The sequence below is a fragment of the Struthio camelus genome, chromosome 18 (genome assembly GCF_040807025.1).
Source record: "Struthio camelus isolate bStrCam1 chromosome 18, bStrCam1.hap1, whole genome shotgun sequence".
NCBI classification, from domain to species: Eukaryota; Metazoa; Chordata; class Aves; order Struthioniformes; family Struthionidae; genus Struthio; species Struthio camelus.
The window spans coordinates 622,688-636,148 of NC_090959.1; the positions used below are offsets into that span (position 1 = coordinate 622,688).

Genomic DNA, 13,461 nt, shown 5'->3' on the forward strand with positions numbered 1-13,461 from the left:
AAATGAACCATGTTTGTATGAAGGTCAGAAGAGATCATACAGTAGGAGAACTCAAAACTTGAAACACTGCCAATGAAGGGCCTCCAGTGGTCAGAACATTTTTAGGTGCAGATTGTCCTCATTGACATGAGCCTACCTTGAGGGAGAAAATACTGTATATGACAATAGCTACTTGACATCTGTAATCCTTTACGCTAATTTGAAGCAGTCAGCCCACCAGGATAGCACAGACTTCCCACCCTGGGGCTCTCAGAACTCCATCTCCCAGAAGTGGAGAGGGAGATAATAATTCCTGTGCATCCACCACCATATCTGTCAGGTTTGTAGCCAACTGCTCATCTTTCTCTTCCTTGCTGCACTCAGGTTAACAAAATCCCAGAGCGATAGTTACAGACTGGCAACAAAAGTAATTAAATCACTAATATTAGAGGAGATATTATTTTGTTCAACTGATTATGCAGTATTTAACTTTGGAAAATCTAAAACTGGTCATGAGTCTACTTATGAAAATGTCACTTTTTTCTGCACAGTATCTTTTCTTTGAAAATACTGTCATTTAAAAATCCATTGGAAGTATAACCTGAATTGCTATACTCAAGTATAGCAAGTATAACCTTGATTGCCTTGATATCAAATACATTCCTCTGTTCTGTTCTGCATTTCTCTGTTCTGTTCTGGCCACATCTGTCCTGAAATATTTCCTGTCCCAGTTGTGGTACACAGAGGCCAGGCTGGATCTGAACATATTTAAGCTACACAGTGTGGATCCAACTGTATAATAAACTCAGCTCAGCTGTGATGTTTTCTGGAGATCTGCCTACAGCTCACATCACTGCAGAGGTGAGTCCACTTGTGCATACAAGGCATCAGGAAGCCAAGGCAGTGGGGTTTGAAGTATCCTGTATAGCTCCTCCCACAGCTTCCTCAGACTGCCAAGTTCAATGGGAGAAAGTCCCCTTTCCTCCCACCACAGTCCTCTACATCACATTATTCCCTTCTTGCCACCAGCAGGCATCTGCCTTTTGGTCTCCTGCTCCATGCATTAGCAGCCAATGAGATAAAGGTCTTTCACTAGCTGCAATATACTGGAGGGTAAAACCCTCTTTTGGTTCCTCTAGCCACCAGCGTCGGACAGAGATGCCTCACCACAGTACTCTCTCATCAGGATTTTCTCACTCAGACCTGTCCTTTCACCTTGATGTCCCTTCAGGTCTGAGTCAGCTGAATATATGCTCTATCCTTCCCTTAGTTTCTTACACTCTTGGCAAAGCTGATTTACACCTCTTTGATAGAATGGGGATTAATTATAATCATGCCGAGTTTGTGTCTATTTGGCCATTTACAACAGCAAGCAGAAGCATAAGAAAAAGCAATCAGGAGAAGCATATTACAAAGTCCAAAATGGATATATGAGACACCAAGCTGCAAATGAAGGAAGAGCTTTTTCACAACCTCCATGTGTGATTAGACACAGGAAGGTTATCTACATAGAGCTTCTTAAGTCCAGATCAGAAAGCTATAGCATCTAGATCACTAGAGCAGAACTTAGTGAAATATATTAATATTGTGCCTCAGAAACTTTCAGTTTTCAGACTGAAAACTCAGTCTGAAAAATAATTGTTCTACTTTTTATTGTTTGCTACAGTGTACAAGATGTGCCCTGCATCAATGTAGATAATATATACAGAAACAAGCAAATAAAAAAAAGTTGAAGGAAAACTTTGCGTTAAGTTTGTAATTACAACAAAGATAGCAGTGTTTTATGGGAAGCATGAGATTTTTTAAGTGATCTAACTCTGTGCAAGAGTTGGTGAAATGTATTAGCCTTTTCAGGAAGATTAGGCTGTTTACAAGGAGGAAGTTAAATGCATCCGGGTTGAGAAGCACCCCTTGCAGGTATGAAGAGAAGCGTGGAAGAAAGGTAATTCTCAGATACTAAAGAAGTCTTTCAGCTTGCAGTTTTATCAGCTTCCTCATGTTTTCAACCTGTCTCAAAAGATATGAGCAGAGTAAGTCAGATTCCCAGGACAACACTATCCCCTTTTGAAGTCAGTGCTCAAGTTACTAATGTTAATCATACATATTTTTGCAGGATCAAGGTCTTTACTTTTTCCCCAAAATATTCTCTTTAGACCTTTGATTATTTTATCAGCCTTAAATAATAGTTGCCATGTCTTTCTTTGCTTTACCACCACTGGCTCATACCTTTCTGATTAAAGCAGTGACTGGCAGGAAGAAAACCAGACATTTCTGCAGTATCACTGTCTTTCGATATTATTTTAGCATTTTTCATATTAATAAAGGTTTGTAGGATAAAGAGCAAATTCCTGGGACGGTTCCATGTCTTGCAAGCTGTTCGGTGTGAGTAAATCTCTGTTGTAAAGCCCTTCTGTGTTATTGTGTCTTTTTAGGAAGTAAACATCTGCCCACATGCAAGAGGACTGCAAGACTGTGGTCCTGTTCATTAATCAGATAAATGGACTTTTAAAAAAATTCACTGTAGTGGCCTTTGCTGTATTTGAATCTTTCAGTTCTCTCTCTGCTTTCTTCCCCATCTCCCCAGTAGTAGACTAAGATATAAGTTCTTGATATTTATAAAGTCTGAAATCTTCATATGAAAGGTACTATCTGTATTCAAACTTTGTTTCCTGCTAATTTTTAGGAAAGGTATTGATTTTTCTTTATAGCTTCATCCAGGAAATACCTTTTACTAATTTCACAGAATCACAGAATCACAGAATGGTTTAGGTTGGAAGGGACCTCTGGAGATCACCTAGTCCAACCTCCCTGCTCAAGCAGGGACCTCTAGAGCATATTGCCCAGGATCGTGTCCAGGCGAGTTTTGAATATCTCCAGGGAAGGAGACTCCACTACCTCTCTGGGCAACCTGTTCCAATGCTCAGTCACCCTCACAGTCAAGAAGTTTTTCCTCAGGTTCAGATGGAACTTCCTCTGTTTCAGTTTGTGCCCGCTGCCTCTTGTCCTGTTGCTGGGCACCACGGAGAAGAGGCTGGCCTCATCCTCTTGACACTCCCCCTTCAGATACTTGTACACGGTTGATGAGATCGCCTCTCAGTCTTGCCTTGTCCAGGCTGAACAGGCCCAGCTCTCGCAGTCTTTCTTCAGAGGAGAGATGCTCCGGTCCCCTCATCATCTTTGTAGCCCTCCGCTGGACTCTCTCCAGTAGCGCCATGTCTCTCTTAATTTACAGAATTGGATACAAAGCCCACAGCCTCCAAAGTTATCACAAGTGAAGTATCAGTCATCTGAATGGTGATGCAAGGGATCTCTCCAAATGTGGAAAGGCTTTATTGAAAGCCCGCATCGTCAAACACATCTGCATACATGTTCCCACTGCCCTTTCACCTTGTGAAGGACGCATCGCTTTCACTTGCAAAAAGTTGCACTGGGCTAAGAGCTACAGTATTTAGGGCTATCTAACAGGAGTCATGCTGTCCACCAGTTTCTCTCGCTAGTGAGAAAAATGGCTTTTAATTTAGGTTTCATGGCTTAACCTGATACGCCAGCGATCTACGTTCATGTGCTGCAATGCAGAACTGTTGGATGTTTCTTTCAGTAGTTAGGGAGGAGGCTTCCCATGCTCCAAGCTCAGAAAGTTTCTCCCCTTGGGAACACCTAGAGAAGAAGCTCTGCATGTGTGGCCAGAGGAAGAGATAGACTCTCTTCAAAGAGAAAGGGAAATAACTTTTTGCCCACTTCTCTGCCGTGATCTCTGCTGAGACTCTCCTTGCCACCTTACCTGTAGGGGGGATTTTTGTCTTCATACATGTTGGGGAGGGATATCTCTGACCCCTTCCCAGTCTGCAGAAAGGAATGTTCTTCCCCACAGCTGTCCAAACAAGGAGGAATCCCTAGAGCTTCAGCAGAGTAGGGTCTAGGCTGGGTCCATGTTAGGAGGGGATTGTCTTGACCCCTAAGTGGAAGAGGCTCGGTCTTCCCCAAGAACATCTGCATGCACAGGCAGTTGCATCTAAACATGAGGAGAAACTTCTTGACTGGGAGGGTGACAGAGCACTGGCCCAGGTTGCCCAGAGAGGTAGTGGAGTCTCCTTCCCTGGAGATATTCAAAACCCGCCTGGACACGATCCTGGGCAATATGCTCTAGATGGCCCTGCTTGAGCAGGGAGGTTGGACTAGATGATCTCCAGAGGTCTCTTCCAACCTCAACCGTTCTGTGATTCTGTGATTCTGTGACTCACCAGTCCGTAAAGGCATGAGGAGGCAAGGGTCTCCCAGAAAGGGACTCTGTGTGAGAGCATCCCGCTCAGTGTGCTAATGTGTGAGAGGGTGTCCCTAGGATGTTTATGCTTGGTAGGTCATTCCCCAGTGTCTCAGTGGAGTGTGGGAATTGGGCTTTTCTCCGGGGATCTTTTAAAGATGAGGCGTCCTCAGAGAAGGAGAGGATGGTCTTTTTCCAAGATGCTCTCTCCAAGGGGTAGGAATCAAGGTCTCCCTAAGGGAGATCAGGGACGGACTCCTGAGGACATTCAGTTGTCTCTCTTTTCAACAAGGCGTACAGCCCTTCACATTCAGTAGAGGGAAAAGTGTCCACAATTTCTCCATGGGGAATCAGGCTTTCCCTTTGGAAGGGCGTGTATACAATACAGGACAGTGAGAGAGGAAACTCCCTGTGTATAGAGAAAGGAAGGGCACAAACCCACCCCACCCTGAGCAGCAGTGTGGAGATGAACACGTGCATGGAGCGGGAGTGTCCCCATCTCTAAATGTGGAACACTCTCCCCTTTGCATGTCTGTGCTGGGGACATGGGGCTGGCAGGCAAGTGAGGGAGGGTACACACAATAAGGTGCTAGGTAAAGGCTGCCCTCCCCCTCTGTGGGGGCCCCACTATGGGGGCTCCACAGCCTCTCAGAGGGGTGAGAGGATGAGTGTCCCCTTTGCAGGGGGCCCAGCATGTCCCCCAGGCTCTCAAGGGGTGAGGGGAAGAGCGACCCCTGCATGGGGGGGGGGGGAGCAACACATCTCCCAGGTTCTTGGGGGTGAGGGGACCAGCATCCCCCTCACAGGGGCCTGGCATGTCCCCAAGGCTCTGGAGGGGGAGAGGATGAGCGTCCCTTTTGTGAGGGCCCAGCATGTCCCCCCAGGCCTCAGAGAGGAGAGGATGAGTGTCCCCTTTGCAGGGGGTCGAGCATATCCCGCCAGCTCCCAAGCGGTGAGGGGAAGAGTGTCCCCCTAGCAGGGGGCCCAGCATATCCCACAGGCTCTCGAGTGTGAGAGGACGAGCGTCCCCCTTCGCAAGAGCCCACCACGTCCCCCAGGCTCTTGCGGGTGAGGAAACCAGCATCCCCCTCGCGGGGGCCCGGCACGTCCCCCAGGCTCTCGGGGCGGAGGGGTGCGCGCCCCCTCGGCCCGCAGGCCCTCGGCAGGCGGACGACGCGCGCCTGCCTCGCGGAGCGCCCCGCCCACTCCCGCCGCGGCGCGGGCGCGCGCACGGCCCGCTCCAACGCACGCGCGCGCTGGCGGCGCGGGGCGGGGCCGGTCACGTGTTCCCGCGCGGAGGCGGTGGCGGAGGCGGAGCCGCGGCCGGCCTGCGGGGTGGGTGTCCCGGGCGCTCGGCAGGGCCGACGGCGACCTCCCGCCCCCTCCCCTCGCTCGGCCGCCCCCCCCCCCCCCCCGGGCCGTTCCTCGCCCGCTGCCGTCGCGGGGCCGCGCGCCCCCGCTCGCCGAGGCGGCCCCCGCCCTCCCGCGCGCGCTCGCGGAGCGGGCACGGCGGCGGCCCCGCGGCCGCCACCAGCGGCACCAGCGGCAGGTGAGGCCGGCGCGGCGCGGCGCGGCGCGGCGCGGCGCGGCGCGGGGGGGGGCTCCCTCAGCCCCCGGCGGGGCCGGGCGGGAGCGCGAGGCCGCGGCCGCGGGGCTGACAGAGGCCGGCGGAGCGGAAGCGGCGCCCCGGCAATGTCAGAGGGCCGGTAGTGGCGGCGGCCCGGGGAGCAGGCCGAGCCCGTCGCGGGGAGGGCGCGGGCCGGCGGTGCGGCGCGGCGCCTGGGCCGGGCCCGGCGGCGGCGGCGGCGGCGGCCTCCCCCGCGCGGCGGGGTCTGCGCCCGGGGCGCCCCGTGGCGTGCGGGCGAGCCCAGCCTGCGGCCGTGCCGGGCGCCTGGGGGGACGCGCAGGCCCCGGCCTCGGGAGGCTCCGGGGTGCCCCAGCGGGGCTGCCCAGCCGGCTCGTCTGGAGAGCAGCGTCCGCGCGGGGAGCGCGGCCCGGGGCCCTGCCCGCCTCCGTGGCGTGCGGGTGCGCGGAGCTGCCTTGCTTCCCCGGTGCTGGCGGGGAGCCCTCGCCGGAGCAGGCTGTGCGCCGGGCCCGCGGTCACGTCCGGACCGCCGTGTCAGCCCGCTGCCGGCGTCCGTGGCCTCCAGCCTCTTAGGTGGACCGGCCACACGTCAGGAGGTGGCTCCTGGAGGTGGGATTCCTTAAAAGTAGCCGTGTTTCTCCCTGCACTTAGATCTCAAAGGCTTCTTCCTGCAGCTGTTGTGCTGCTGTAACCTGTGTAAACCTAAAAGTAATAGTCTGCCTTTGGCTGTGGCCTGTGACTGACTGATCCCTCCAAGGTAAAGGAGGTAACTGGCTGATTCTGCTGTGCTGTGCCAGAGTCTTTTATTTCTTGGAGGAGGAAAGTCTTTCTTGCTAATACTAGAAAGCAGTCAGAGTGCTATCAGGAACTTTATTTTTTTAACTGAGGACATGGTCTTTTATTTTAACTTCCGTGCCCTGAGCTCATGCAGGCACTGACATCATTTGGGGATGTCAGTGAAGATGCACTGACGTTTCTTTGATTGCAAACTTTTGTTTGCATTCTTCCTTATCTCTTTAAAATAGTAATAAAAAAGGTATTTTTATCTTATTCCCGTGGTTTGACTTCTGCATTTTTCTGAATTTCACTTGCTTTTTGGAACATCTCAGAAAACGGAGGGTTCCGATTTCTTCTGATGTCTTCAGGGAACAGGGGAAACGGGAAGTGGCAGCTCTCCTGTCACTCTGCTTGTTCTGGTTTTGAAAGCTGGCTGCAAATTCTAGTTTATGAGCTTTGTCTTTAACACTTCATAACCCCTCACCTTCCAGATGCATGCACGTTTGGGCTTACTACCTTTACTGAACTGTGAATAAGCTAATCTGAATTGTAGTTATAGGAAAGACAGTACCTCTTATATTGATACTTATTTCACAATTACTTTTCATTGCAGCCTTTCTGGCTAGTTCTTTACAGATATAAAACAAAAGTATCTTTCAGTATTTCACATATGAGAAAGCAACCACAAAGAACGTAAATTTTGTATCTTTCAAAAAAGGCCATCAAGACTTATTCTTCTGTAGAACTTGCAGGGAGGAGTTGTTTACAAAAGGCTTCCAACTGATGCTGTTATTTTACACTCTTCTAGCAGAGAAAAGGCTGCATCCTTTTTTTTTTTTTTTTTTTTTTTTAGTGTGGGAAACCTGGGAAAACCAGACATTCATAAACTAAGTATTCGTGTCTTAATTTTTCAGTTGCTTGAATACTTGAAAATATTGGGGTATAGAACTAAATTCTGATAAGCAATCTTAATATTGCTCTTTGGTCTTCTTAAGTACAATACCGTCAGATATTGCATACCCTTGCAGATGTTGAATACTTTAAACTGATAACTGAATTGTTAAACAGCTTTACAGTATATTTTATTATTTTCTAATACTATGTTGATTGCTTTTAGATGATAATTGTAGTCACAGTTAAGTTACATAGACACACTGAATTTATAAGATTTACAATGGCAAAAGATTTGCTACTGAAGATATAAAGGAGTTAAAATGGCTGTAACAGTTTGATTGCATTGGGAATAATGAAGTTGTATATATCGTTAGCATACCTCTGAAAGGCAGAAGGCGTGATGTTGGTGTCTGTTTCAAAATCATGTGGTCCCTATTGAGAAATACAAACCCTGTAGTGTATAGTAAATGGTACTGGTAAACAGTACAGGTCTGTTAATACGTAGACCGCTGAACAACATCACTTAACCTTGAAAATGTCTTGCATTGCACAAATTGTGTTCAAGCATAAACTCGTTTTTGTTGGGCTAGAGAGGAAATTGGGGTAAACAATATGGAGAATGGGAAAAGTTAAGGGGAGGAAATGGAAAGAAAAAATAATTCTAGACAAACACAAACTTGAGGCAGAGAGGATGCATCACCAAATCCAGGTGTGATATTTTCCATCTGTTGGCTAGATTACCAACTTTGCTTTACGAAGAGAATGGTCACCTTGTCTTTTATTTGATGTTTAACTCTACCAGTGTTACCTACTCTTCTGTCACCACCAGAATAGATCACTAGTGTTCTTTTGCAAGAAACTACATATTTTAAATAATTGAACATTTGAGCCACATGATATGTTCCTTAGTTTGTACAAATCGATAGCTGAATGCTAAGGTTTGGTTCTAGATGGTGTGTCAAGCTCATGAAACTCTTAATTGTCTAGTCTCCTGACTAATTAATAGGAGGGAAAAAGTGTAACTGGTCTGAGAACTCTGGTAAGAAAGAAGGTGCTTAGTGGACTCTACAACATTTAAGAACTGTCACCTTTTTGGAACTGAGAGGACTTTTGTCGTCTTCACAAGCTTGAATGAGTAGTCTCAAAGCATAGCCCTATATAGGGGTTTGGGTTGAATTTGTACAAAAATTGAAAAGATAGAAGAATGATGCCTTGTCTAAATGCATTTGTCTTTAAGTAAACTGATAGTTTGGGACAGAAAGTTGCCTGTATTGATTTGCGTGTGGGGGGGTCTGAATTTTAAGTTTGTAGTCTTGGAAAGTGTCTGAAAGGGAATGATCTAGACTACTTCCACTGACAGATGCCTGCTATGTAAGTTCTCTCTTGTTAATACAATTTTAAAGGTACTCTTTCAAAAACTAACTAAATAAATGACATGCCAAGACTGCTGAACTGGTATGAGATTCCATTGCTCATAATGGTGGCTGGGTAGTACTTGCAGAGATTGGATTAAATGTAGGCTTCTGTGTTCTGCATAGGTGTGCGCAGGCACATTCTCCCAAGCTTCCCATCTTGATGAGTGATGCAAGGAAAAAGCGAAGAATTAATTCTGCCTTGTAACTTCCTGATACATTGAAAATTTTAGGTTGTATAATACAGTGGTTTCCAGCCAGTGAGCAGAGAGCACATGGGAGATGAGATACAGGACCCAAAATGGTAATTCTGATGGGTCTCTGTTGACTTTTTCAGAGAAAGTAAGGAGTCAGCAATTGTATTCTCGGGACTACGGCAGTACGTGTTGAACCTCCTGAGGCAAAAGCATTACCGGTCTTCTTGGATAAGGACCATTTAAGAGAAATACTGAACAAAAATAACATCTCATGTTTTGGTTGCTGCATGGGGGTGTGTCCCTTCTAAGGGTTTTTTTGGGATGCCCTTCCCATTCCCACATGAATGAATTCCTATGTAGCTCTGTGCGTAATAGGTTTACCCGAAAGTACCAGGTTGACTATGTGGTTCTTTATAGCAGTAGTGACAATAAAAAAGACTTTTGTAATTTCATCCTGCCAAGAGCGTGGACAGACAGAAAATATACTGCAGGTTTCTTATACAGTCAGGAGGACCTCAGAACAATCTTGATTTTAACAGAAGCAATACATGCATCTTAGTATTCATTTAAGAAGTGTGTTTATTTGTTTATTTGTTTTTTGACTGGGGAAATTTTCTCCTTGACATTAGGTACACTACTCTCAAAGGAATTACTTTTAAGCTGTTTGAGGTCACTTAAAATTTTTCTTCGTACTTTAAAACATTTAGAATTTCATAGACCTTAGTGAAATTTCATAGTCTTTTGTGACATGCCTAAGAAAGAAAATGCAATAAACAAGAGGTAGAGTTTTCAGTCAAACTGAAACTTGAGAACTTGTAATCAAAAGAATACCTGATCTTGTTACATTTGCATTTATGAACTTCAGTGAGGCTTTACTGGTAGAGGAGTACCGGTGCAGTATGACAGCCCAGACTGGTTCAGTTGTGGTTAAATTCAACTTCAGGTAAAAAACTTGTCACAACACACACAATGAATAGATTGCTACTTGAAAATGATTTTTTTATGGCCTTTGGAAAACCAAGATAAAACAGTTTCTTGTCAAGATGCATCTAATCTTAAGTACCTTCTCATTTTACTTGTTCACTGATTGCACTGATGGATCTGAATGAAAAATTATGTACTGCAAAGCTCTGTTGTAGTATTAATTTTCATCTGTTACAAGCTATCATATATTTTTTCCAAATAGAAATATCCTTCTATGTGAATTTAATAATTCAGCTAATGATAATTCATTGATCAGGTATTACATTGTGTAGAGTACAGCTTCCAAGAATAATGGTGATAATGAGTTAACATGTGACTTAGGGAGAAGACTGGGAGCCTTTTTTTTTTTTTATTAGCATCTGAACTCCTGAAAGTGTGAGTATTTTTTTACAGAGCTAACTTACTGCAGTTACAACTTGTTCTGGAGTTGAAATCTCGCCTCTTTATTTTTTAAGTAACGCTGGTCAAGTCAGTCAGCTTTCATTCAAATAAAGTTAGTGGCTCGGATAGAGTTGCGTCCACCAGTGTGACTTAGCATGAGTTGTGGAGTTTTAGCGAAGTTTATGAAACTTTAACAGACTAATACTCCATTAAACAATATGCTATCAAAATGCATCCAGTTATCATATGCAAAAGGCCATATGCATTGTAACAAGCTGTCACTTCCTAATTCTCAGAAACCATTGTTTTTTAGACATTTTATGCTTCATGGCTGTGGGAAACGAGCAGAATAATATGAACAGAAGTAATTCTGTATCAGAATGCATGAGGCCTGGTTTCCTGTAGACTTATTTTCCTTGGTTAATGGGACATGTAAGGAAGTATGAGATCTGACTGAAACTTTTTCTGTAGATGGAACACTTCAAAGGACTGCTTTTATGGATTCTTGGGTATCTGCTACAGTATACATTCACTCTAGGCATTTCCACGGTCTCCATCACGTAGCTTGTTTTAATAAACCAACTTTGATCAGTTAGCTGCCTTAACCAGATTTGATACTGGCTTATGTATTCAAGGGGAATGATAACAGCAACAGTTAATCGTTCCTCCCATAGCTTGAGCAAACTGTCCTGTAGGACAGCCCATCTGTCCCAGTTCTTTCTTTCTCTGGAGCAATTTGGTGTCTGTAAACCATCTTCTTTCTCTGAACCGGAGATGAGGGAGAATCATTTATCCTCTCAAAAGGGAGAACTGGAGGAACGAAAAGCATCTCATTTCCTTGCACTAAGGAGTTCAGATGATTTTTCTCCTCCAGTTCACCGCTCTTCTGCCAAATATTGACTCTTATCCCTGCCTTTCTAGGGCACTTAAAGCTTGAATGCATGCTGATCTCTGTTGTTTCTGAGGCCTTCTTAAAATTTTCGCTTACTATGTTAGTAAAGACTCTCCTTCCGCGTTAACTCTTAGCATGGCTTCTGGTTTGTTAAATGACTCAATTTCAGGCAGTCTTAAATAGTCAATAAAATATCATTTTATAAAAAGTTTGAAAAATTACAACTCTTATTATCTACTGTAGAATGTGGAAAACGTTTTTAGTTTTGGTCTAAATTAATAAAGGTTATTAAAATTTCCTATTTCAGCTGAAAGCTTTTTTTTTTTTGCTGTTTTTTTTTTTTTGCTCATCAGCTTGGTGTCCAGTCGTCTGGACATCAGACCTAGAAAGGTTTGCATATTTTTCAATGTAACTAGAAACTGTGGAGGTATTACTTACATTTTTGCCACTCAGAACTAACACTTTGCACTACACTTCTTGAATTGCAATGGTAACTTCTTGTATTTCTAAATATGCAGAGGCAGAAAAATGTTAAATGACTTTTGGAGTGCTATGGATCATGTATGAAAGAAGTGCTACAGTCCAGTAGCCTACCTTGGAGTGGTTTAATGGGAATCCTGTTAATTCCCTTCTAGTTGTTGGGCTGGCAGAAGTGCAAAGACCGTGGCACAATACTGAGCCTTTTACAGGGTTTTCACCTTGTCATCTAGATAGAAGATAACAAATTTCAGCTTTTGTGTTTGAATGTTGTCCCCTCTTCTGCTTCTGCAGTTTGTTTTTCGGGGTCACCTCCCCCACTTTGTAGCTGATGAGCAGTTTTGCATGTAGGCAGCAAATTTCCTTGAAAAACAGCGTTGTGATGTTAATATAAAAATTTATTGAGGAGGAGGTGTTTTGTTTCTGCTGAAGCCATTAGTTTTACTGCTGTGTTTTCATTACCCTGAAAGGTTTGCCTGCAACTTATTGAGCCTATGAACAGGAGCAGATTCTGGGGATGGATTCCCCACTCCTTATGTTCAGTATCTCCAGTGACCATGTCTGAGGTAGCTATGTAGACTCATAGTGACTGGAGAGAAATGAGTGTTTCCAGAGCGAAATTAACCTGAGCCGTTTTAGGCTGCTAGTTTAAACTGAGGTGAATTGCATCCTAGTTGTGCCAATTTCTCTTTTAGAGAAATTATTAGAAAAGATTAATTGCATTCAGAAGTGTTAAGACTAAAAAAAAAAAAAAAACACTGGATGGTGGATTTTGCTGCAAAACTGTATTAAAAAATCAGTATATTCACTGTATTTTATTCAATATTTTTGTTATTTTGAATCGTTGTAGACCTGGTTTGTCTGATGAAACATGATGTTTTTCTTTCAGGATTAAATTTCTGGGAGTTACTGTTTAACAATGTTTGCCAATCTGGAATTAATTGAAGAGCTGTTGCATGACGTAAGACTGAAGTTGTGGAATTAATTTGGGTAGGTAAAAGAAATATGTGATGCATTTGGATATCTCTTGTTCTTATATATTCCCATCTGAACTGCCCAACTAACAGGTTCTTGCCTTTAATTTTTGTTTGTTTGTTTGAAGGGCAGGGCAGGGCTGTGCTGTCTCTAGAGCTGACTTTTCAGTCTGCCATGCAGAGTAACTAGTGATCGACGTAACGCTTGTAGCTGTTCTCAGACCTTCCATCCAAAGGGGTGAGTTGGGCTGCTTTCATGATGTTATCGATCTTTAATGCCAGAGTTTGAAATTCAGTAAGTTCTAAATTACTGGAAGTACTGCTAGGTAAGTTTTTTTCGAAGGTAATTTTGCTACATGCTTAGGTTTATTTTTAGGTATTCTTTTACATTAAATCATTGATTCTTAACCCCATTTAATCTATGCATGTAACAGTGAGGCACTTATCTGCAGTTTGTTTAAAAGTCTTTAGTCTTTTTATGGTATTTGTGCCCAAAACAATGATGTAATTTTAATCTCTCTATCATAAGTTGGTTGTGTGTGTATATATATATATATATATATAATTTATTAACTGCTCATATTTAACAAGCTCTGAGACCACTATGCTAGATATGAAGAAACCTTGAAAGAGTAGGCAGAGGGTGAT

The 13,461-nt window shown here is 44.5% G+C and overlaps 1 protein-coding gene across 3 annotated transcripts in view; it reads left to right on the forward strand.

Moving 5' to 3' along the window:
* Nucleotides 1-5,690: 5,690 nt before the first annotated feature.
* The window catches only part of NCOA6 (nuclear receptor coactivator 6), a 49,300-nt gene continuing 41,529 nt past the window's right edge, over nt 5,691-13,461 (forward strand). For 2 of the 3 annotated variants that reach the window (XR_011135251.1, XM_068912128.1), the window contains exons 1-3: nt 5,691-5,789; nt 12,729-12,829; nt 12,942-13,051. The gene's annotated coding sequence lies outside the window, so the exon portion shown is untranslated. The remainder of the gene's footprint in view (nt 5,790-12,728; nt 12,830-12,941; nt 13,052-13,461) is intronic. The other variant, XM_068912130.1, reaches the window with a different exon arrangement.